Source organism: Narcine bancroftii, chromosome 2, assembly GCF_036971445.1.
Source record: "Narcine bancroftii isolate sNarBan1 chromosome 2, sNarBan1.hap1, whole genome shotgun sequence".
NCBI classification, from domain to species: Eukaryota; Metazoa; Chordata; class Chondrichthyes; order Torpediniformes; family Narcinidae; genus Narcine; species Narcine bancroftii.
This window is the reverse complement of record NC_091470.1, coordinates 75,227,784-75,251,657: the sequence shown is the minus strand read 5'-3', so window position 1 is coordinate 75,251,657 and position 23,874 is coordinate 75,227,784. Positions and strand designations below refer to the sequence as shown.

The following is a 23,874-nucleotide window of genomic DNA, read 5'->3' as shown; positions in this document are numbered from 1 at the left end:
GTTTTCATTTGGGGAGATGAGGGATGGGTGAAAAAAAGGACTATCTCTGAATGGAGTGAGTCCAAATATGTTGATTGGAGCAGTTGCATGTGTGTTCAGCTTCCTTGTCTGTGTTGTAAATGGTGAAGTTGCAGAACATGTCTATATCTTGCTGACCAAGATTACTTTCAGGGCTAGTTCCATTTGCTCTATATCCTTCTAAACCCATCCTATCCATATATCTGTCCAAATTTCTTCAATATCATAATTTTACCTGCATCCATAACATCCACTGGCAGCTCATTCCAGGTATGAACTATCCTCTGAGTGAAAAAGCTACCCCTCTGGTTACAAGTAATTTTTAACCTTGATCTGGAGACACTGGAATATCAGGACCAAGGAAGAAATAAATACTGCTGAATAAATGAGTAAAATGTTATTTTAATTGATTGAGTTCATTTTGTCAGTTTTTTCATAGTTCTGTACTGCTGCTCCCAGCTCCCAGTTCTCAACATCAAAATTGCTTTCTCTCTTTACTGTTCCCTTCTGATTTATCTCAGCTTCTCTTCAAAGCACTGGATGGGGAATTGAACACAACATGAGTAGTAGTAAATCCTGTTTAACAGCCAAATTCAAATGAAAAACAAAATCAAGTTGGATGAAAAATGGATGTAAAATCAATTGGAGATCATGTGGATATGCTGTCTCAAAATTGTGATTTCAGGGAAGATCAAATTTGGGGGGGGGGGGGGGAGTGGGGCGTGGCCATGCAGAGGATCTGAGCAGACTTGTTTTGAAAGCTCGCCATGAAAAGTATTTTAAAAATGGATTAAAAGCTCAAAAAACGGAATTTCATCACCAAAAATGGATAAAACTAGTCCTAAATTAAGGCATCCAAACACAAAAAATGAAGAAGCTACAGCTCACCCAGGACATCAAGTGAAAGCCTGATGAGGAGCTGCACAAGAGGGGCCTTGGGACCGGCTGAGCCCAGCAGAGCTGGAGTGGTCAGCCCAAGATATAGCCAACATCCTGTTTTACAAGTGTAGAATCAGCAATAAGAGACATAATCGGAAAAGATTGGAAATTGAAGAAATCATGGAAGATTTAAAGGAATTAATGACTCATGTGGAGGCTGAGCTGGACAAGACAAAGGACAGGCTAAAGTCTCTAGAAGAAAAAACAAAATCATGGGGCACAGACAGAAAAGGAATGATGGACAAGATCAATCATATGGAAAATTTCAGCAGGTACAACAATGTAAGAATCATTGGACTGAGAAAAGGAATAGAGGGAAAATATGCGGTGAGCTTTTTTGAAACATGGATCCCACAAATGCTGGGATAAAACAAGTTGCAAATTGAAAGGGCTAACCAGACCCTCAGACCCAGAAGAACCGATGAACAGCAACTATTACCAGTCCTGGTAAGACTTTTAAGTTACCGGGAGTGAGAGGAAAGATAAAATTTGATCCAGTCTTTTAACCTGCGATAAACAGAATAATTTTAAAGGATTTAAGCCATCTTAAAAAAAAAGATAAAAGAACTAAAATAGTTATTTATAATTTGGCATCGTTTATTGCCTATCTTGACTGGTGAAGGATTTCTGTTTCAAAGATTCATTTGGATAACAGCAACTGGAGGAAATTCCTTCAACTCATTCCTTCAACTCCATTCACCCACCTTGATGTCATTTCCTGAAAATTCCACCACAGCAACTTATGAAAGTCTTTTTTTTAACATCCTTCTACCTGAGATAACAGAAAACATCAGAAAAGAAGGGTGAATTACAAAATTATCAAAATGCTGTTCTCTCCTTGTTGGTTGAGTCAGATCGATGTTTACAGTTTCCTGATATTCAGTGTTTTTGTGCTTAAAATTTTTTTGGATTATTCTGGAAATCAACATACACAGATTGCATTGGACAATTCTGTATACTTTTTCATTATAAAATGTAGTATTACACTTGCTGTTGGCAACATCTGATGCCCATTACCTCGGCTTCCATTGTAGCACATGGAAAAACTGTGCAGTGTTGTAGAGCTGATGCTCTGGGTACTACCATTATTACTTTGGATACAATTTACACCAGGTCTCAGAGGGTGTTAAGAAACTGTGAGCAACCTCAGACACCAGAGGTCCGTAAACGGGGATTATGTTGAAGTTTATTGGCAATTGATACTTGTTCAGATACTGGTAGAGCAGTTAACTCCAGTCTTGGAAATGGATGTTGTGACAGGGGCACACAGAAGATTGTAGTGGAGTGAATCAGAGACACCTTTCATTATTCCTTGCCAATGTGGAAAAGGGAGAATTGCTAGCAAAAAATTATTTTTGGATGTAATTCCCCGATTAGACCTTTTCTCAACCCTTCTTTCTCCTCCATTTTAGCTTGTTACTCTCTCCTCATTTTAGCTGTTATGGTGCCTCCCAGGCTGAGTGACGACAAAGCACCCAGTTTGGGATCAGCTTTGATTAAACATAAATTTATTGAAGCACTGGCTTCAAAACAGCATTTTGGAACAACTGATGTCAGGATTTACATGTTCCTGGCAGGCATTAACATCACACACACTTACCTTTACTATATTGTGTATTACGTCAGGAGGCTCATTGGGCCCAACTCAATAATCTGAGGGCTAGACTCTCTGCAGTTGGGAATTTTGTGACTGTTTCATTGACAATAAGGTCAATAACTCTGAAGGGATGATAGAAAATATAATATTGTTTGAGGGTTGAGGGGAGATGGTTACAAATTTGTTGCAGCTAACATGGAGCATTAATTATACAGTTAGATGGGATACAAACAGAGATATTGCATTTGTGGTCCATGGGCATTGAACAAAGGCACAACCTCCACCAACCTGGCCCTGTGAGCCAGATTTACAACAGCTAGATCCAGTGACCAGAGGCTCATTCAAGCTCATTTGGCCATCTCTTCATCTTTATTTGCACCACTGACCGTTTGCCTTGAAGGCGATGGCAGGAACAGTCTTGCAACAAACAAAATGGTTCACGTCAACTGCCCTTCACTCTGCAAGGTTCTCACCCCAGGATGATCTGTTGCAACATATCTTAGTTAGCGCTTTTCTCAGGCCAGACCCCTATCAAATTTACTGTACCCTATTGACCTTAAGCTGAAGTGATGACCTTTTCTTTTCAGAGATTATGTTTCCTACATTCATTTTAATAGGTTTCCCAAGACAATTCCAGTTAAGATTCTCAAGGGTTCCTTCAGGCCCAGTCGGGAAGGTTTATTTAAACTCTGCTGGAAAGCACATTTATCAGTTGCCAGTTAGTCATATTGGAAGAAGACAGAACTAAGCAAATGCTTGGAATTGTGAGTAAAATCTCAATATATCATTCCGAAAACTGAAATATTTGATTAGTTTTTCACCTGATCTTTTCCTTAAATTTGTCAGTATATTTTGCTCAGGTTATTTATGTAATTACTTTCATTACCATTAATGCGCTTATTTCTCATCCCTTTCTCCACTATTCATTTCCTCTGTTATGAGACTTGCAAGCCATTTTGGTTCCTAATGCATTGCATCGATGTACCTGATCTCCAGCAAGACCACTTTGGATGAGCAAGAATTCTCCATATTATTCTTAGCTTCCCAGTTGCTAGCCAATGAACTTGTACAAGGAAGAAATGGCTAGCCTAGAGCTCACAGCCATGGATCTGAATTCACAGAAGAAGCCACCAATGCCTGAGTGGATCATGAAATGCATAATGCCCACCATAAACCAGGAGGGGGGAGGGGGGGTCGAAGGAACATTACACAAAACACCACCTGAATTGGGTCCATACCTATTTTTTTTAGAACATTTCGACTTCAGGATTCCCTACTGAGAAGAGTTGAATTGAGTGATCGTTGCTTGTGTTTGGGACCTGAAAGCAAGAAATCTGTGTTCATTATGAGGGTGCAATTCAGACAATACATTCCAGGAGTCACTGTCGAGATTTTATATTCCACACATTGTTTTTCTGAAGATCATTTCAGAAGGTCAAATCGAAATCAATTGTTTTTGGCGGAAGTATATGGATTGATCCACAATAAGAACCCCATGAGAATTTCAATATTTCGCCTTTGATAGCAAATAACCTGTGAGGGCGGCACGGTTGACGTAGCAACGCCTTTACAGTGCCAGTGATTGGGACGGACCGGGGTTCGACTCCCACGCTGTCAAGAAGGAGTTTGTACATTCTCCCTGTGTCTGCATGGGATTTCCCCCAGGGGCTCCGGTTTCCTCCCACCATTCAAAAATGTACTGGGGGTGTAGGTTAATGGCTTGCAAATTTGGCGGCACGGGCCGAAATGGCCTGTTACTGTGCTGTGTGTCTAAATTTAATAATTTAAAAACAAATATTGCCCCATCTCAGCAAGAGAGAATTATATTGGGTGGCACATGAAACAATGTTTTCATAAAATAGTCTATTAGACTTGTGGTGCACTATCAGATAGAAGCAAAACACACAAAACATAAACTCTGTTCAATAGGCTTTATTTGACATAAACTTCCACAGAGCCAGCTGTGAGATGGTGCTGCTGCAAGCTCTGAGGGTGTCTTCGAAGGGCCGGCTCTGGCTTATATCCCAGAGGGTCGTTGACTCCTGACCGGGTGGGGCTTGATCCATTTAGGTCGGCTGATTGACAGCCGGTCAGGTGTTGTCTTGTCCCCGTGCTCTTCTGCAGGTACAGAGGTTGCCCCCTGCAGTAGGCCAGTGGTGTACCACCACAAGACTAATCATAGGTAGTAACACAAATTTCATATACTCCCTTCCAGCCATAATGTATCTATCACAACTAGATTCTACTGATCTGCAACCAAGGGTTCACAAACTTTATTTATGTAATGACTTTCAAGGACTTATGACATCCTAAAATGAGTCACAGCAATGAACTAATTTTAAGCCATAACTGAAGTTGCTGTGATCCAAATCCAACATCTTATTTACATAAAGGGACAGGGCCCTGAGAGGAGTCACGTGATGGAGTAGTGGCCGGACGGTGAACTCCAGCCCTCTCCAGAAAAGTCGGGAAAAACAAAGGAAAACACAAAGGCACAGAAATAAAAGTTACAGAAAAGTGAGTATAAAGGTGGAAAGAAGATGGCGACAAAAAAAGAAAAATCGAAAGCAACGGTAAGAAGAGAGGAAGAGAAGACAAAGGAGGAAAAAGGTGAAGGCCTTACCTGTCCGAAGAGGCCCGCTGCGGAGAGAGAAACCCGCTCCCTCAGGTCGGTAAATAATGGACTACAAAAATGGCTCGCAGAGCCGAGTAAAAGTGCGCAACCGCGCATGCGCGATACTTCGCGCGTGCACGATGCGAATGAAAAAAAACACACCGACGGGAGGGGGGACCAGCTGGGGAGTCGATCTCCACAGCCGGCAACGACAGCTGCAGAACACCTGCAGCAAGAAGAGACCACAGAAGACAATAGAAACAAGAAAGAAGAGGAGGAAAGGGCACCAAAGAAACAACAGATGGCCAACCCAGAGGAAGAAGAAGAGGAAGAGGAAGAGTACAGAGAAATAGAAGAAGAAAAGAAAGGCAAGGTAAAGGATATACTTGCTCTTATTAAAGGATACATGGAGTCATTTAAAGAATGGCAAACACAGGAATTTAAGGATTTAAGAAAAAGAATAAACAACACAGAAGAGAAAATAAATAAAATGGAGATGACCTTAACAGAAATGGGAAAGAAAATGGACAAGATGGAAGAGCGGGCAGTAGCAGCAGAAATGGAGGTAGAAGACTTAAAAAAGAAATTGGAGAAATCTAATAAAAAAACTAAAGAGACACAAGAACTACTAGCTCAAAAAATAGATACAATGGAAAACCATAACAGAAGAAATAACATAAAGATAGTGGGCCTTAAGGAAGATGAAGAAGGCAAGAATATGAGGGAGTTTATAAAAGAGTGGATCCCTAAGACCCTAGGATGTCCAGAACTACAGCATGAAATGGAAATAGAAAGGGCACATAGAGTATTGGCCTCTAAACCACAACCACAACAAAAACCAAGATCTATTGTAGTAAAATTCCTAAGATATACTACAAGAGAAAAGGTACTGGAGAAGACAATGGAAAAAGTAAGAGAGGGCAACAAACCACTGGAGTATAAAGGGCAAAAAATCTTCATTTATCCAGATATAAGTTTTGAACTCCTAAAGAAGAGAAAAGAGTTCAATACAGCAAAGGCGATTTTATGGAAGAAAGGGTATAAATTTATACTAAAGCATCCAGCGGTATTGAAAATATTTATTCCAGGACAACAAAACAGACTATTCTCAGATCCAGAAGAAGCTCGAAAATTTGCAGAACAATTACAAAAATAGACTGAGGGAGGAAGACGGGTAATGAGAGTTAAAATGATCACGATTGATATGTATGTGGGTAAAGACAAAAATAGACTGAGGGATGAAGACGGGTAATGAGAGTAAAAATGATCACGATTGATATGTATGCAGGTAAAGAGGTATAAGAGTGAATAGAGACAATGAGCATACATAAATGTATCTGTACTTAGAGGAAAATATAGATAGTATAGACAAGAATTAATAAGGGAAGGTAATGGAATAGAGAGAATAAGGAGGGAATTAAAAGAGTGACCTTTGTGACATATGAAAAGTGAAATCTTTTCTGGGGGAGGCGGGGTGGGGGGAAATAGCGGTCACTGCAAAATCAGTTGACGCTTGCGAGTGGATTCGCAAATCCAAATGGAGAGGGGAGATGTGGTTGTCCGACAAGGGATAAAGGACAACTCAGGAGGTGAAGGGGAGATTGGGGATAAATAAGATAGAAATAGGAGAATAAGGAAAATGTTTGATGTTGTAGGAATGTTGTCTTATAAAGAGTTGAAAATAAGAAAACAGAAATGGAAAAGGAGGAAAGGTAATGATGGAAAAACGGAAAGAGAAGATAAACAAAATATAAAAGGGCTACGCTGAACTATATGTCTTTAAATATTAATGGAATACATAACCAAATTAAAAGGAAGAAACTACTAAATTTAAATGAATAAATGTATTCCATTAGAAAAAATAACAGATAGGTTAAGAAATAATATTGAAATATTCGAGCAAGTATAGGAGCCTTACATTAAATACAATAGCGAAAACCTACCGGGGACAAACAGAACCTAAGTTGATGGAAGGAGAAGGAAAGAAAAGAATGGACTCAGTAGAATTTCTGGTGTAATTTTGTTGAATGACAACATTGTCTGACTGGCTTAATGCAACCTAGATTGTATACCTAAAATGGATGAGAGGGGGGGGTGGGGGGGTGGTTTGGGAGGAAAGGGGGGGGGGAGAAAAAGTCACTGTATATGTGTGAAAAAGAAATAGTGTATATCATGGCTAATGTGATTTATGGTGTGAAAAATAAAAAATTTAAAAAAAAAGGGACAGGGCCCTAGTTATGGAGTTTGCTTGCTTGCTTATTGGAACATAGAAGGAAGCCTTTTGGTCCACTGAGCCAATACTGTCACTCAGTAGAACAACCCGTAAAAACCATTCCCCCTCTTATTTCCCTGTAATCTACCTGCATTTCAAGTTTGTCTTTGATTCTTTTGGCACTTACCTATACTAGGTGTGATTTGCAGTAGCAGAAACAAGCCTACCTACCAATCTCTCTTTGGAATGTGGAAGGAACCGGTAACACCTAATGAAAATTAATGAAATCACATAGAAAACATGCAAACTCCACATAGCATCCAAGGTCAGGCTCACACTCAGCTCCCCAAAACTTTGGGGCAGCAGCTGTTGTGCCAAGCTTTGATGTCAATATACTGGGTGATTATAAGACTCATGGAAGATGAACTGATGATTGGTGGAAAAACAAAAACTCCATGATAAAAGATGTGAAGTCAGAGCATGGAAATCTATCCCCATTAGTAGGACTGACTGTGCTACGTTACTTTGAAAGCAACTGTGCTGTTTCTAAAGTTAATTCAATGGATTGGAATTTGTTTGCTGATATGACAGTAGAGTGTGTTTAAGGTGGCTTACTGGGAATAGTTTTGTTTGGAGCTGAATAACTGTTAGCTCTACACTCTGATACATTTGCCATTCTCCAATTCTCTGGCAACTCCCCTACGGCCAAAGAGGATTCAAAGATCATAGCTGCTGCCCCAGCTATCTCTTCTCACTTTCCACAGCAGCCTGGGGTATATTGTATTTGGCTCTGGGGACTTATCAATCTTGATGTTTTTAAGAGGCATGCCTCCAGGCATGTTGCCTCCCTTATCCTTTAGCGGCCCCACCTTCATTCTCATCATCCTTCTATTCTTCACATATGCATCAAATATCTTGGGGTTCTCCTTAATTCCACATGCCAAAGCTTTCTCATGCCCCCTTTGAGCTCTCCTAAGTCCATTCTTAAGCTCCTTCCTGGCTCCCATAGACTTCTCATGAGCCCTTCCTGCTTCCTATATGCTTCCTTCTTCCTCTTGACTAGTTCAGACCTATTTTGAACCCTGAATATGTGGTCCCTAAACTTCCTCCACATTACTTACGTGATTTCACCCTTAAACATCTGTTTCAAATTTATTCTCGGTAGTTCCTACCTCATCCCTTCATAATTAGACCTTTCCCAATTAAACACTTTCCCAGTTTGACTGTATATATCTTATTCCATAGCTATGTTGAAGCTCAGGGAGTTGTGGTCACTCTCACCAAAATGCTCCCCCACTGAGAGATCCGCCACCTGGCCAGGTTCATTTCCCAGAACCAGATCCAGTGTGGCCTCTCCTCCAGTCAGCCAGTCCACATACAATGTCGGGAATCCTTCTTGTACACTCTCACAAATTCAGCCCCATCTATCCCTCATGGAGTCAGTAGGTGCCAATCAATATTAGGGAAGTTGAAATCACCCATAACTACAACCCTGTATTCCCACATCATTCCAAAATCTACCTGCTTATCTGTTCCTTGGTGTCCCGAGGCCTATTTGTGGGCCTATAGACTACTCAGAGCTGACGGGCATTGGCTGAGGGTGGTTATTATCATGGAGGCTCGAGCAAAACGATGAAAGTGTGAAGCGAGTTTTAAGTTAAAAGTAATAGAAATGGACAATATGTGGAACAGCCAGCCAGGCAGAAATTTTGAGAGATATGTGAAGTTGGTAAGAAATGAAGAAAGAAAGAAGATACTTTAAGAAAAATACCAAAGAGGCAATGTTCATTGGGAAAAGGACTCCTTCGTTGGCCAAAGTTGGAAAATCACATTGCAGAATGGGTATGTGATTAGAGACAAGATTGCTACATAGTCACACAAAATAAAATAAGAGCATTTACATTGAAGTGGGCAAAGTCACAGCCCTGAACACAGTAAAGATTTTGAGGCTACAGTAGGCTGGTGCAACCGTTTCATGAACAGAAACTACCAAAAGATCTTGATCATAAAGTTGTAAGTTTTCACAAGTTTATTATAAGGAACCGACATAAACACCAGTTTCCATTGGGAAATGTTGAAAACATGGACGAAACCACTTCCCCCCACCATGAATTTTGACATGATAGGCAACAGTTGAATGGAAAGGTGTTAAAACTGTGTAAACCAGTAGTACAGGCCACAAAAGGACCAGGTATACTGTGGTATTATCGTGCATGAACAATGGGTCAAAGTTAAATACCATTGTAATCTTCAAGCATAAGCTTAAACTTAAAACAAAATTCCCAGCAGGTATTTTTGTACATTTTCATAAAAAAGTATGGATGGATGAAAATGGTGTTAAACTATGGATGGACAATCTGTGGAACTGGTGGTTAGGCAGTTTACACAAGGAACAGAGTTTGCTGGTCTGGGATATGTTTCGTAGCTACTTAACTGAGACCGCTAAAAGTAGATTAGCACAAATAATACTTAGGTGGTGGTTATCCCTATTGCATCTCTATTGCAACCTCTAGATGTCTGCTTGAACAAGTCATTCAAAGACCATGTGTATCAAGAATGGAATACTTGGAGGTCAAGTGCAGAAAAATCTTCACTGCATCACTTAATGTGCTGTGTGAATTTATGGTCAAATCATGAGATAAAGTGAAAGTAGAGACTATGATAAAAATCATTTTTAAAATGGGCTAAATCTCGAGCAATGGAAGATGATTTATTGTGGGGCACTGTCGACGAAGCTGCTCTCCAATGGCAACATTCCATGTAGATTTTCTCGGGTAGTGGGGAGAGTTTTGCCTGTGATGTACAGGGTTGCATCTACTATCTTTTGCAGACCTTCCACTCGGAGATATTGGTGCCAGTCAGCAAATTTTCAACTACTCATCTGTAGAAGTTTACCAAGGTTTTCAATGTCATACTAAACCTGCACAAACTCCTGTGTAAGTTGAAGCGCTGACATGCTTTCTTCATTATTGCATTTGTGTGTTGGGTTGAGAAAAAGTCCTCCAAAAGAGTGACTCCCAGGAATTTAAATTTGCACACCCTCTCCACATATGATCCCCCTTGATCACTGGATTGTGTACCTCTGGTTTCCACCACTAAAGTCCACAATCAGCTCCTTGGTTTTGGTGACATTCCGTACAAGGTTCTTAGTGCACCATTCAGCCAAGTTTTCAATCTCCTTCCTGTATGCTGACTCATCACCCCTGTGGCAGACTTCAATGGGGATTTTATCTGAAGGCTACATCTGGATGAGTTTTTCAAGCTTTGTTGGGACCACTGCCTCAGGATCTTCGTGATGCCACCATCATCACCCTGTACAAAAACAAAGGCGAGAAATCAGACTGCTCAAACTACAGGGGAATCACGTTGCTCTCCATTGCAGGCAAAATCTTCGCTAGGATTCTACTAAATAGAATAATACCTAGTGTCGCCGAGAATATTCTCCCAGAATCACAGTGCGGCTTTCGCGCAAACAGAGGAACCACTGACATGGTCTTTGCCCTCAGACAGCTCCAAGAAAAGTGCAGAGAACAAAACAAAGGACTCTACATCACCTTTGTTGACCTCACCAAAGCCTTCGACACCGTGAGCAGGAAAGGGCTTTGGCAAATACTAGAGCGCATCGGATGTCCCCCAAAGTTCGTCAACATTATTATCCAACTGCACGAAAACCAACAAGGTCGGGTCAGATACAGCAATGAGCTCTCTGAACCCTTCTCCATTAACAATGGCGTGAAGCAAGGCTGTGTTCTCGCACCAACCCTCTTTTCAATCTTCTTCAGCATGATGCTGAACCAAGCCATGAAAGACCCCAACAATGAAGACGCTGTTTACATCCGGTACCGCACAGATGGAGGTCTCTTCAATCTGAGGCGCCTGCAAGCTCACACCAAGACACAAGAGAAACTTGTCCGTGAACTACTCTTTGCAGATGATGCCGCTTTAGTTGCCCATTCAGAGCCAGCTCTTTAGCGCTTGACGTCCTGCTTTGCGGAAACTGCCAAAATGTTTGGCCTGGAAGTCAGCCTGAAGAAAACGGAGGTCCTCCATCAGCCAGCTCCCCACCATGACTACCAGCCCCCCCACATCTCCATCGGGCACACAAAACTCAAAACGGTCAACCAGTTTACCTATCTCGGCTGCACCATTTCATCTGATGCAAGGACCGACAACGAGATAGACAACAGACTCGCCAAGGCAAATAGCGCCTTTGGAAGACTACACAAAAGAGTCTGGAAAAACAACCAACTGAAAAACCTCACAAAGATAAGCGTATGCAGAGCCGTTGTCATACCCACACTCCTGTTCGGCTCCGAATCATGGGTCCTCTACCGGCACCACCTACGGCTCCTAGAACGCTTCCACCAGCGTTGTCTCCGCTCCATCCTCAACATCCATTGGAGCGCTTACACCCCTAACGTCGAAGTACTCGAGATGGCAGAGGTCGACAGCATCGAGTCCACGCTGCTGAAGATCCAGCTGCGCTGGATGGGTCACGTCTCCAGAATGGAAGACCATCGCCTTCCCAAGATCGTGTTATATGGCGAGCTCTCCACTGGCCACCGTGACAGAGGTGCACCAAAGAAAAGGTACAAGGACTGCCTAAAGAAATCTCTTGGTGCCTGCCACATTGACCACCGCCAGTGGGCTGATAACGCCTCAAACCGTGCATCTTGGCGCCTCACAGTTTGGCGGGCAGCAACCTCCTTTGAAGAAGACCGCAGAGCCCACCTCACTGACAAAAGGCAAAGGAGGAAAAACCCAACACCTAACCCCAACCTACCAATTTTCCCTTGCAACCGCTGCAATCGTGTCTGCCTGTCCCGCATCGGACTTGTCAGCCACAAACGAGCCTGCAGCTGACGTGGACTTTTTACCCCCTCCATAAATCTTCGTCCGCGAAGCCAAGCCAAAGAAGAAAAGACATCTGGCAATTGGAGTCAGGTGAAAAGCTCAGATCAGCAGGAAGCTGATTGGGCAACTGAGAGCAAGTGATCCAGACAAATTGTGACACAGGGTGGTATTAATTAACTTCAACTTGGCAGTCTAAAGAGAAGGTACTATTGACCCGAGTTCCACACAATACACGCAGCAGAGAGTAGAAAATTTACAACTAACTTTTTTTCTGCACCCCGTTTTCTTATACAACCCTCTGCCATGGTATCGTCAGCAAATGTGCAGATGATAGGTGTAAAGTGAGTAGAGAAAGGGGCTCTGGTACTGATCACTGGTATCACATGTGGGGGGTGTGGACCAACTAGGTAACGCCATCAGAGGGCGTGCTACCAAAATGACTGTCTATAAAATTTTTGTGCAGTGTTTTAAAAGGAATTTATATTTTTATATAAAAATAGCCCTGTAATAACAGGAGTTAGTTATAACAACAAAAGCACTATTCAAAAGCCCAGTTTACATACATCAATATACCTACAAGGCTAAAAATTCAATGCTATTTTACTTTTTGAACCTTCTAATCCGATCCAGTCAAAGCTGTCATTATTACCCAATTACAATGACGCTTCGAATCAGGTGGTTTCATCTGCACACGCTACAAGCAAGCACTGTTGTTTTTGTTGCTGCTGGTGTTTTAATAGTCACTGCTTTTGTCAAATTTTCTGGTGTTTTAGCTACAATTGTGAAAATTAGTATTTGTGAACCAATGTCTAACTTTTTTTGAGAATGAAATAGTATGATATTGTAATTTAAAGGTGTAATTTTAATTTTGATAGTTGTTTATCTCAGTACTATTATCATTACATTCAGTGATATATGGGAATTATGATTTACTAGTAGCATTAGTACAAAAAAATTACTAGGGATTCTGAATGGTCTGGTGTGGGAGGAGGTCAATGGTGGGGGTGGAGGATGGGGGCTTTGGGTGACACCAACCTAGTGACATCACTGGTACTGATGGAGATTGCGGAGGGGAAGTTCAATCGTCACTGATTGTGATCTGGAGGTGAGGAAATCCAGGATCCAATTCCACAGTGGAGTATTGAGTCCTATGTCTTGGAGTTTGCTGATCAGTTTTGAATTTAGACTCTCAACCTGAGGACAACTCCTTTCCTTATCTATAATTATCTTGAACCTCATGGCATTATGATCACTGGTCCCAAAGTGTTCCCCTATACATGCATCTGTCACCTGTCCTGACTTGTTCCCGAATAGGAGATCCAGTATTGCACTCTCTCTAGATGGTATCTCGATATATTGATTGATAAAATTTTCCTGAACACATTTGACCAACTCATCTAGCTCTTTCTCAGTATGGAAGTCCCAGTCAATATGTGGAAAGTTAAAATCACCTACAAACACAACTTTGTTTCCTACGGCTGTCTGCTACCTCCTTGCAGATTTGATCCTCCACTTCTCACTAACTATCTCATTATGATGAAGAATTACTGACCCAAGTTAAACATGGAAATCTGCAGATGCTGGGGTCTAGTCCTGCACTTCTGTGTCAATAAGTAATTTTAAAATACAGACCAAAGCACTTTTTAGCCAGTCACGTGTTCGGAGGTGTAGTAGCTGATAAGTCTGGTTAAGGCAACAATATTACAGTGCTACAAACCAGAGTTAGAATCCGTCACTGTCTGTATGTTCTCCCAGTGACATGAGTGGGTTTCCTCCCACCCTCCAATAAAGTATGGGGTTTGTAGGTTAATTGGTGCATTAGTCAGCCTTAAGAAAACGGAGGTCCTCCATCAGCCAGCTCCCCACCATGACTACCAGCCCCCCCACATCTCCATCGGGCACACAAAACTCAAAACGGTCAACCAGTTTGCCTATCTCGGCTGCACCATTTCATCAGATGCAAGGATCGACAACGAGATAGACAACAGACTCGCCAAGGCAAATAGCGCCTTTGGAAGACTACACAAAAGAGTCTGGAAAAACAACCAACTGAAAAACCTCACAAAGATAAGCGTATACAGAGCCGTTGTCATACCCACACTCCTGTTCGGCTCTGAATCATGGGTCCTCTACCAGCATCACCTACGGCTCCTAGAACGCTTCCACCAGCGTTGTCTCCGCTCCATCCTCAACATTCATTGGAGCGACTTCATCCCTAACATCGAAGTACTCGAGATGGCAGAGGCCGACAGCATCGAGTCCACACTGCTGAAGATCCAGCTGCGCTGGGTGGGTCACGTCTCCAGAATGGAGGACCATCGCCTTCCCAAGATCGTGTTATATGGCGAGCTCTCCACTGGCCACCGTGACAGAGGTGCACCAAAGAAAAGGTACAAGGACTGCCTAAAGAAATCTCTTGGTGCCTGCCACATTGACCACCGCCAGTGGGCTGATATCGCCTCAAACCGTGCATCTTGGCACCTCACAATTCGGCGGGCAGCAACCTCTTTCGAAGAAGACCGCAGAGCCCGCCTCACTGACAAAAGACAAAGGAGGAAAAACCCAACACCCAACCCCAACCAACAAATTTTCCCCTGCAACCGCTGCAACCTTGTCTGCCTGTCCCGCATCGGACTGGTCAGCCACAATCGAGCCTGCAGCTGACGCGGACATTTAACCCCTCCATAAATCTTCGTCCGCGAAGCCAAGCCAAAGAAAGAAGGACAGCACAAGCTCGTGGGCCGGAAGGACGTGCTACTGTGCTGTATCTCAAAATTGAAACTTAAATAACATTACATTTTAAAAAGATGTTGGCCAGGCATAGTGCAGATGAGACAGATAGGCAGAGGGGTGGTGAATGGAGTTTAGGGAGGGGCAGGCGATAAGTAGGCAGCATCTCATTTGTAATAAAGATCCTGCATTCTGGGTTAAATGCTTATATTTCCTGGAGTAAGACGTGAAACCACAAGCCTTGTGGCTCTGAAGTGGGAAAGCTATCCAATAAACTGCACCTGGTGGTGACAGATAGGCACAATTCCTCAATACCTACCTTAGAACAGGGTGGCAAGACATGAGAGGGATATCAGATACTACATTCATGCCTTTGCCAGCTCACATAACATTGTGCTGCTGACATTAAATGTTCACAGCCCATTGTCGACTCATGATGGTGCTGTACATTTGTTTAGTTAATTGCTCATTTTGTCACAATGTGTTTCCTAGGGCCATGGATTATAGAGTATGCATGAATGCTGAGAAACAATGGCACACTTGCTGCCGCATCCTGATGGTAATCGACACTTGTTAATCATGCACAAGTCAAATGATGTTTCTTCTGTCAACACCTTCACTCAGCAGATAACAAAAAAACCTTGAAGTGAAATGCAAAAGCTGCAGATGCTGGGATCTTGAGCAAACAAAGAATTGCTGGACAGACAGAATCCATAGTTAGAAACGGTCAGTCAACATTTTGTGCCTAAACCTTTTGTCAAGACCAAGATTTAAAAGATGAAATTACATATATAAATAGAGAACAAAGCAGGAGGTGTGGCCCAGAGGTAAACAGGTAGAGGGAGAGACCACTAGGAAAGATGGGGACAAAAGTTAGAGAAGTAAAATAATTACAGGAGTAGGTACATAAGAGATGGGAACGGTGCAACTAACTGGGGATGAGTGTTAATTAAAATTGGAAAAATCGATGTTCGTGCCTTCAGGTTTAAAGTTATCCTGGAGGAGTATGATCTGTTGACAAAAACCTGAAGGTGTATTTTTAAACTGCTGACTTAGAACAGAGCTCTTGACATGAGGTTACAGTAAATAGTGTGCAAGAGTGGGTATTTTGCCATCTCTTTGAAAGATGAGTGTAATTTCCGTGCTCCTTTTTCACAGCCATGCATTCTTCTTCCCTCTCTTAAATGTATTGAAAAGAAATGAGTCCAATGATCCCTTAAATCTTAACTGTGGTAACATTGAAACAACATGACCCTGTGTCCCCAACTCTCACTCTCATTTTGCTGGATTAAAACATAAAAGTGTGAAATTAATGTTCAAAGGTAAGGTATAAAGACTACTATACTGTGGGTTTAATCTACGTGGCTGAGGATAAACTACATTCAATCTATTGTCCAAGTATCTGTTATTCAGATGTGACCATTGATGACTGGTGTCTGTAATTTATCCTAGTTAGAAGACTTTAAAGCTGAGCTTGATCCTGGCTTTGTTCAACTTTTCCCTCTTGGGGTTCCTGGGTAGCGATTAATAATGAAGCAGTTTTCCTTTTCTACTGCCAAGGGTCACGACCATTCAGAGAATTCGACCACAGCTTTGGTTAAAATCTATTAACGGTGCAAAGTCGAACTCAGAAATGGAAACCTGGGACCTTTATACCCCATAAGATTCAGCTAATAAATTTGGAGGCAACGGGAGGAAATGAGAAACAAAAGGTTTGGCTAGGGGCTGTGAGTAAAAGCTTGCATTGTCAATTTCCGTTTATAGATACAGATACTGAGATTTAAATGATCAAATCTGATGATAAGGATTAGCAAGATGTTCATTGTGGCTTTTGCATTTGTGAAACATTATCAGATCATGATCATTTATAGAGGCAGAATTCATTCATCTGTCATCAAAAATCTAAATAATTTCTCAGCCTCCCACGGACAAACATGTTTATTAAATGATTGCTCTTTCCACACCTGTAACTACTTTATAACTTCCATGAGGCACAACCTCGTGTGTCTTATCTCAGGCCAGAAAATCTAAAATGATGTGATCTTTTTATGACGTCAGATTTTGGAAACAGAACATCCTTTCAGATCTTTCAGAAAATTAGGAACAAGAGAGAAAGTCTCTGGCTCTGATCATGTTCAAGAATGTTCCTCATCATGAGCCTTGGCGAAATACAATTGGTGTAATACGGTCTAACCAGAGCTTGTATAATTTGATCATGATGCAATTGTACCTACCTAACTTCAACAAAGCCAGTAGAATATTTATTCATTTGCATTTGTTGGATATAATAATCATTGAGTTTTCTCCAAGATTACATGCATTAATGTGCAATTTTATCAACATCCTGGACCAATAAATTCCTTGCACATTTCTAAAATGAATGGTAAAAATACACAGCAGATCAGGCCACATCTGTAGGTGGAGAATTAGCGCTAACGTTTCAGGTTGAAGTCCATTGGACAGAACTGGAGGGGAGTTATTCCGTGGAAGTCTGAGTCCTATTTTTCATGATGGGTCTTTGACGTGAAACGTTAGCAGTCTATTCCCGCAGATATAGCTTGACCATGCTGAGCATTAGTTCAGCCTCTGATGTTATTTTGTACAAAAATTGACTATTGAAAATTGACTTAACGCCAGAGCAGAGCAAGTTGGGCCCATTTCTGGACGTTTCATTGCCTGCTGGCTCCACACAAAAACAACCATGTTGACCTTTAATGGGATCAGCTCTCTCCCTAGCCACCCTCTTACTCTTATTATGATGATGACCTTGCTTTGCTTGACCTCTTAGCAATCGCCCCTTTCACACTTGCAAGTGATCCCAGGAATTAACTGTCGTTGGCCTTTAAAGTGCCTAGTGTGAAAACAAAATCAGCTCAACGCCGGCGTCAGATGACATCATGTCATGCCGGGCGGGGATTGACAGCCTTGACCCCTGGCGTCTACAAATGGCGGCGTTGCATTGTGGGATTGAAATGACGCAAGTTTTTGTGTGAGTGCGGGATCGTGAAGGAAAAAAATGATTAAAGTGAAGATATAAACTTTGTCATGGGAAAGTCACAGTGGGGAAAGAGAGAGGAAATAAATAGCAAGACCGGACAATTTTTAAACAGCTTGGGGAAATTGCTAGCTCTATAGCGCACAATTTATAAAGACCATGGGAGGAAAAAAGCAATGGGACCTGACTTCCCAGAATGCCATGCAGCAGAGAAACCCCTCTATGAATGCTGCATCCATGCAGCCAGGCATATAGCTCTTTCTCTGCCGCATGGAATTCTAGGAGGGCAGGTCCACCATCACTTTTTCCCACAGTATTTGTAAATTGTACACGATAGTGCTACCAATTTTCCAAAGCTGCTTAAATTGTAGGCCATAGTACTACTGACTTTCCCACACTCTATAAATTGTGCACTATAGCACTACAAACTTTTCCATGCAATATAAATTGAGCTCTATAGCACTATTAGCTTTCCCACCCTTTTTAAAAATGGTCCGCTATTGATATTTATTGCTAACACTTTCCCACAGTCCCTTATAAAGGTTTATATAGGTCGGCACAACAACAACAGGAGCTGAAGAGCTCATACTGCGCTGTACATAGAGTTAATTATGTTATAATTTCTACTGTTGTCTCTGTCCAAGTTCCTTGATGCCAGTGTAATGGTGAGAAAATGAATCACTCCATAAATTTTGTTCAAATAAGATCATATACATTGATCAGGATTTAGGGCAGGACCACCATCACTCGATGCATCATGACATCACTGAGTAGAAGGTAGAACAGTCCTAACCCTGGGGATGGCTCCTTGCAAGTGTGAAAGTGTCCAAGTTAGGAGTGGTCAAGTGTGAAAAGCCAAACCTTCATTCCTATCCCGGGATACTGAATGGCCAATTTAGTGGGATGCATGTGAAAGGGGCAAGTGATGCATGCTGCCCAGTCAGTAATGAACTTTGTGCTGGCTTTGCAGTCTTGATGTTCAAGCACTCAAGAAGGCTATGAAGTAGTGCCAGTATATGGGATTGGTATAGATGGTCAGAATGCACAGGATGTGCCGATGGGTCTGTTTCTGTGCGGTACCACTTTATGACACTCTTTTCCTCAAACGGTACGGATCAGTCTCAAACAGATGTGTTATAAGGTGAATATTACATTCCAGGTTCTGAAGCCTTCCTATTGAGTAATAATTTCTACTGTTGTCTCTGTCCAAGTTCCTTGATGCCAGTGTAATGGTGAGAAAATTAATCACTCCATAAAACAACTTAGATATGCACTTTGCTAATACTAACTCCCCCACTTTGGCTTTTCATCTGCCAGAGTACTTGTTAAAGCCATCAATCTTCTTAACTGCTTCCTTACCTCTGCTTCATTGCCATTCCCCAAGTGATGTCTGCCTTGTTAGTCTAACATTGGGTGTGGCCTCCTCTTTTGGCCAAACTACAGTCCCCATTCTTCACGGCTTTTAACTAAATGGAATAAAATGAGGACAGAACTGGCAGGACAGCAGGCTCAATGGGATCCTTCTCTCTTTTTTGTTATTGCATGGTGAGATCTTGCAACATGAATAAGACCTTTACAATGAAGTTAACTTTTGAATATGTGCTAAATTTGTGGAGAAGTTCACATAAACAAGGGATTAGATAACCTAACACATGACCATCAATCAACCACTAACAGTCATGTAACAGTAGCTTTCCAAAATACAAAACAAAAGATGCAGTGTATATCCAGAGACGTAAGTGACTGTAGATATTGGAACCTGGAGCAAAATAAAGAGAAGCTATTGGAGGAACTCAATGGGTCAGACAGCATTGGTGCAGGGAAATAGACAATCAATTATGGTTTTCAGAACTTAATGTTGGGAAAATCACAGAAAAAATGAACATAATTACTTTCCGTGTGGTCGTCTGACTGGGCACTTTTTTAGACTGCAAGTACAACATTCCCGGTAGTTGAATGTACAGTAGAGTAGATAACCATCAACGATTTTTTCTGGTACGATTTATTCTGAAGACTTTCTCCAAAAAGTTGTAGGGGACCTGCAGGATAAATCGCGGTGCAGGAATTGACTCAAAATTCCTGCACAATCCTTTTTAGATTGCCCGTGTAGCGGTAAAATTCCTTGATTGTGCTGTTCCATACCTGCAGTCTGAAAACCATAAATGTTTAGGTCATAAACCTTTACCTAGACTGAAAGCATAAAGTGGAGATAGCATGTATAAAGAGACAAGGGGTTGGGGGGGGGGGGGAGAGAGATGGGGAAAGAGCGAAAGGTAGATACATGTAAGGAGGGATTGATGGTTAGATGGAGCTAGGTGGGGGAGTGAAGGGTCATTATAGTGACAGAGACTTGAGGTGGGGTGATGTTGTGGCAACAAAAGGCTGCAAATTATGGAATCTAATAAGGGAGGACTGTTGGTGGAAACATACAGTAGGTATAAAGGAGGGATTGAGGGCAGATCAACAATGGGAGGAGTGTGTGGATGATCGTCAAATGGAGAAGTTTGGAGAGGGGGAAATAATTAGGAGCTGCAGTAGAGTTTGCAAAGAAGTTTATGCGTGTGAGAGGACCAGAAGGAGAGAGAAAGGGACAGAGGGGGAGCAGCTTATATGAAACTGGAGAATGCAAAATTCATGCTGTTGGGTTGTAGGCATTCTAGTCTGAGTTTGGCCTAACTCCAGCAATGTATTTAGCTTCAGATTCAAATATCTGCAGTTTTCTGTATCTCCAGTCTGCTGGAGGAACTCAGTGGGCTGAACAACCCATTGAGAGAAGGAAGAATGTTCCAGATCGGAACCCTTCATCCAGTCCGTTTATCTTAATGTTGCCTTTGTGGAGGACTGGAGCAGGGCACCAGAAAACCATCCCCCATCTGAGAAAGAGATGCAGAGGAGAAGACCCACGGGAGAGTGACCACAGTGGCGGACTAGTGGGGAGCCTCTGCAGCTGAAAGACCAATGCATGTGGTGGCAACTCGAGGCAAGGAACCCATGGAGGCGGCCACTAGAGGCTGCTGGAAATTGCTGTCGGGTGACTCACAACCAGCTGCGGACTGCCGGCCACTGGCTCAAGCGTGGCTGAAGGGGTACCAAGTGTTAGAACTGGAATGCGAGGGGACGCTGAAGGGTCCTGACAGGTTTGGATCTGGAGCTCAGGTTGCCACTGATCTTGACTGGACTCCGTGCGACTGCAGAAGCATTGGAAACGAATTTACAGACACTCGGTGACTGGTGTTGGTGGTGGGGGGGGGGGGGGGGGGGGGGGGAGAGAACACTTCTGCCTCTCTTTCTCTGACTGTAAGTGGTGCTTCAGCAATTTTTGCTGATGTTGAGTCTGTTTGCCTTACAGCAGGAAAAAGCAATTTCATGTAATGTGACACTGTTTTATTACTATGATAATAAATTGAATATTGCCATCTTGAGAATTTACAGCAAAAAAGTTGGCATCACTTAACTCTAAACTAATGATGCTGACATCATGCAGGCCATCAGTTTCATATGTTACATTTTTGCTCCGTTAAGCATTCACTTGTAAGGCAGAGCTAGGCTAGCTTATCTCATTAACTTCAGCCAGACCAGAGGTCTGTCTTTAGGAAATTAAATCAATCACTATCTTGCTAAGTAAGTATCTTGCTTGCTTTTAGTTTGCTCCATGTTATCTCTTGTCTTTGTGGCTTATCTTGGTTAATTCTCTCTTTGGTTGTTCAGTGCTCTGAGGGTGATGTCAATTTTATGTTGACTTATTCTGATTGCCTGCTAACTCGTTCTTTCCCACGTCCCTGCTGTTTCTTAACATTAGTTAGCTCTGTGTCCCAAACCTTTAGCATGAGGTCACCATATGTGAGCAATATGGAGTGAGTCAGATTCCTCAGGGAGAAGGTAATTCCATTTCAACTCGCTACAACACTACGTCATTCATGCCAAATGGCATTCTTGCCATTGAAATTCACTGCAAGACACCTACAGGCATCTTGCAATCAGATTATCTCATCTCTCTTTTTTTTAAATATTTTTTTTATTTTTCACACTGTGAACTATATCAACCAAAATACATACAAACATTTCCCTCTTAAATATACACAGTGGCATTTTCTCCCCTTTTTTACCCCCCTACCTTCCTTCCCACCCCCCTTCAAAACCAATAAACATTCAACATATACAATACAATAAAACCATTAAACAATGTCATCACACAATGAAAAATAAACAAGAAAAATGTGTCATCTACTTTTACACACTGGATCAAGTCATTTTGTCTTTTTATCATTTTAGGGGGATGGAGATCCGAGGCAAGCCCTCTCTGTTATGTTCCATGTGCGGTTCCCAAATTTGTTCAAATAATGTGACTTTATTTTAAAAATTATATGTTATTTTTTTCCATTGAAATACATTTATTCATTTCCATGTACCATTGCTGTATTCTCAGGCTCTTTTCCGATTTCCAAGTTGACATTATACATTTATGATAGCTAAGGCTATCGTAATAAATCTTTTTTGCGCTTCATCCAGTTTGAGGCCTAATTCCTTACTTCTTATATTACTTAGAAGAAAGATCTCTGGATTTTTTGGTATGTTGTTTTTTGTGATTTTATTTAATACCTGATTTAGATCTTCCCAAAACTTTTTCACTTTCTCACATGCCCAAATTTCATGTACTGTTGTTCCCATTTCCTTCTTACAGCAAAAACATCTATCTGATTTTTGTCTCGCTCTATTTTGTCTAGCTCTATCTTAGTCCAATCTGGTTTTTCCCTTGTCTGATAAAAATCTGATAAATACCTTAAATGTGCTGCTCTATAATAATTTTTAAAGTTTGGTAACTGCAAACCATCTTGTTTGTACCTCTCTGTTAATTTATCTAATGCTATCCTCAGTTTCCCCCCCTTCCCATAAAAATTTCCTTATTATTCTCTTTAGTTCATTAAATAATTTCTCTGTTAAGGGAATTGGTAACAATTGAAATAAGTATTGTATCCTTAGGAAGACATTAATTTTAATGCAATTTACCCTCCCTATCAATGTTAGCGGTAATTCTTTCCAATGTTCTGTCTTCCTGCAATTTCTTTATTAGTGGCTGATAATTTAATTTGTACAAGTGGCTTAAATTATTATCTAACCTAATACCTAGGTATCGGATTGCTTGTGTTTGCCATTTAAATGGTGATTCTTTTTTAAATTCCGTATAATCCGCATTACTCATTGGCATCACTTCACTTTTATTTGCATTGATCTTGTACCCCGATATTTCTCCATATTCCTTCAATTTCTTATGTAGGTCTTTTATTGATATTTCTGGTTCTGTTAAATATATTGTGATGTCATCTGCAAATAAACTGATTTTATACTCCTTCTCCTTTATTTTTATCCCTTTTATTTTATTTTCTGTTCTTATCAGTTCTGCCAATGGTTCTATTGCTAAAGTGAACTGTGAGGGAGATAATGGACATCCCTGCCTAGTTGACCTACTTAATTTCAATTGGTTCGATACATATCCATTTACTGTTACCTTCGCCAATGGTCCATTATATAATGCTTTAATCCAATTAATATATTTTTCTGGTAGATTAAACCTCTAATACTTTGAATAAATAATTCCATTCTACCCTGTCAAAGGCTTTTTCTTTGTCTAAAGCAACAGCCACTGTTGGCTTCCTATTTCCTTGAATTGCATGAATTAGATTAATAAATTTACAGACATAATCCGCTGTTCGTCTTTTCTTAATAAATCCAGTTTGATCTTGTTTTACTATTTTTGGACAACAGTCGGCCAATCTGTTTGCTAATAATTTTGCTATTATCTTATAATCTGAATTAAGTGGAGATATTGGTCTATATGATGCTGGTGTTCGTGGATCCTTCCCCGCCTTTGGTATTACTGTAATTATTGCTGTCTTACATGAATCTGGCAAGTTTTG

General features: G+C 41.3%; 2 long non-coding RNA genes across 4 annotated transcripts in view; one reads left to right on the top strand and one right to left on the bottom strand.

The window, feature by feature from the left end:
- Positions 1–23,874, bottom strand: part of LOC138752383 (uncharacterized) — a 36,953-nt gene that overhangs the window by 2,333 nt on the left and 10,746 nt on the right. Inside the window, exons 2-4 of one of the 2 annotated variants that reach the window (XR_011350584.1) lie at positions 3,793–3,873; positions 1,662–1,729; positions 449–554 (exon numbers count right to left, since the gene is read on the bottom strand). This is a non-coding gene — a long non-coding RNA (uncharacterized lncRNA). Of the gene's footprint in view, positions 1–448; positions 555–1,661; positions 1,730–3,792; positions 3,874–23,874 lie in introns of those variants that run through there. The other variant, XR_011350585.1, reaches the window with a different exon arrangement.
- Positions 15,517–23,874, top strand: part of LOC138752385 (uncharacterized) — a 45,125-nt gene continuing 36,767 nt past the window's right edge. For both annotated transcript variants that reach the window (XR_011350587.1, XR_011350586.1), the window contains exon 1: positions 15,517–15,690. This is a non-coding gene — a long non-coding RNA (uncharacterized lncRNA). The remainder of the gene's footprint in view (positions 15,691–23,874) is intronic.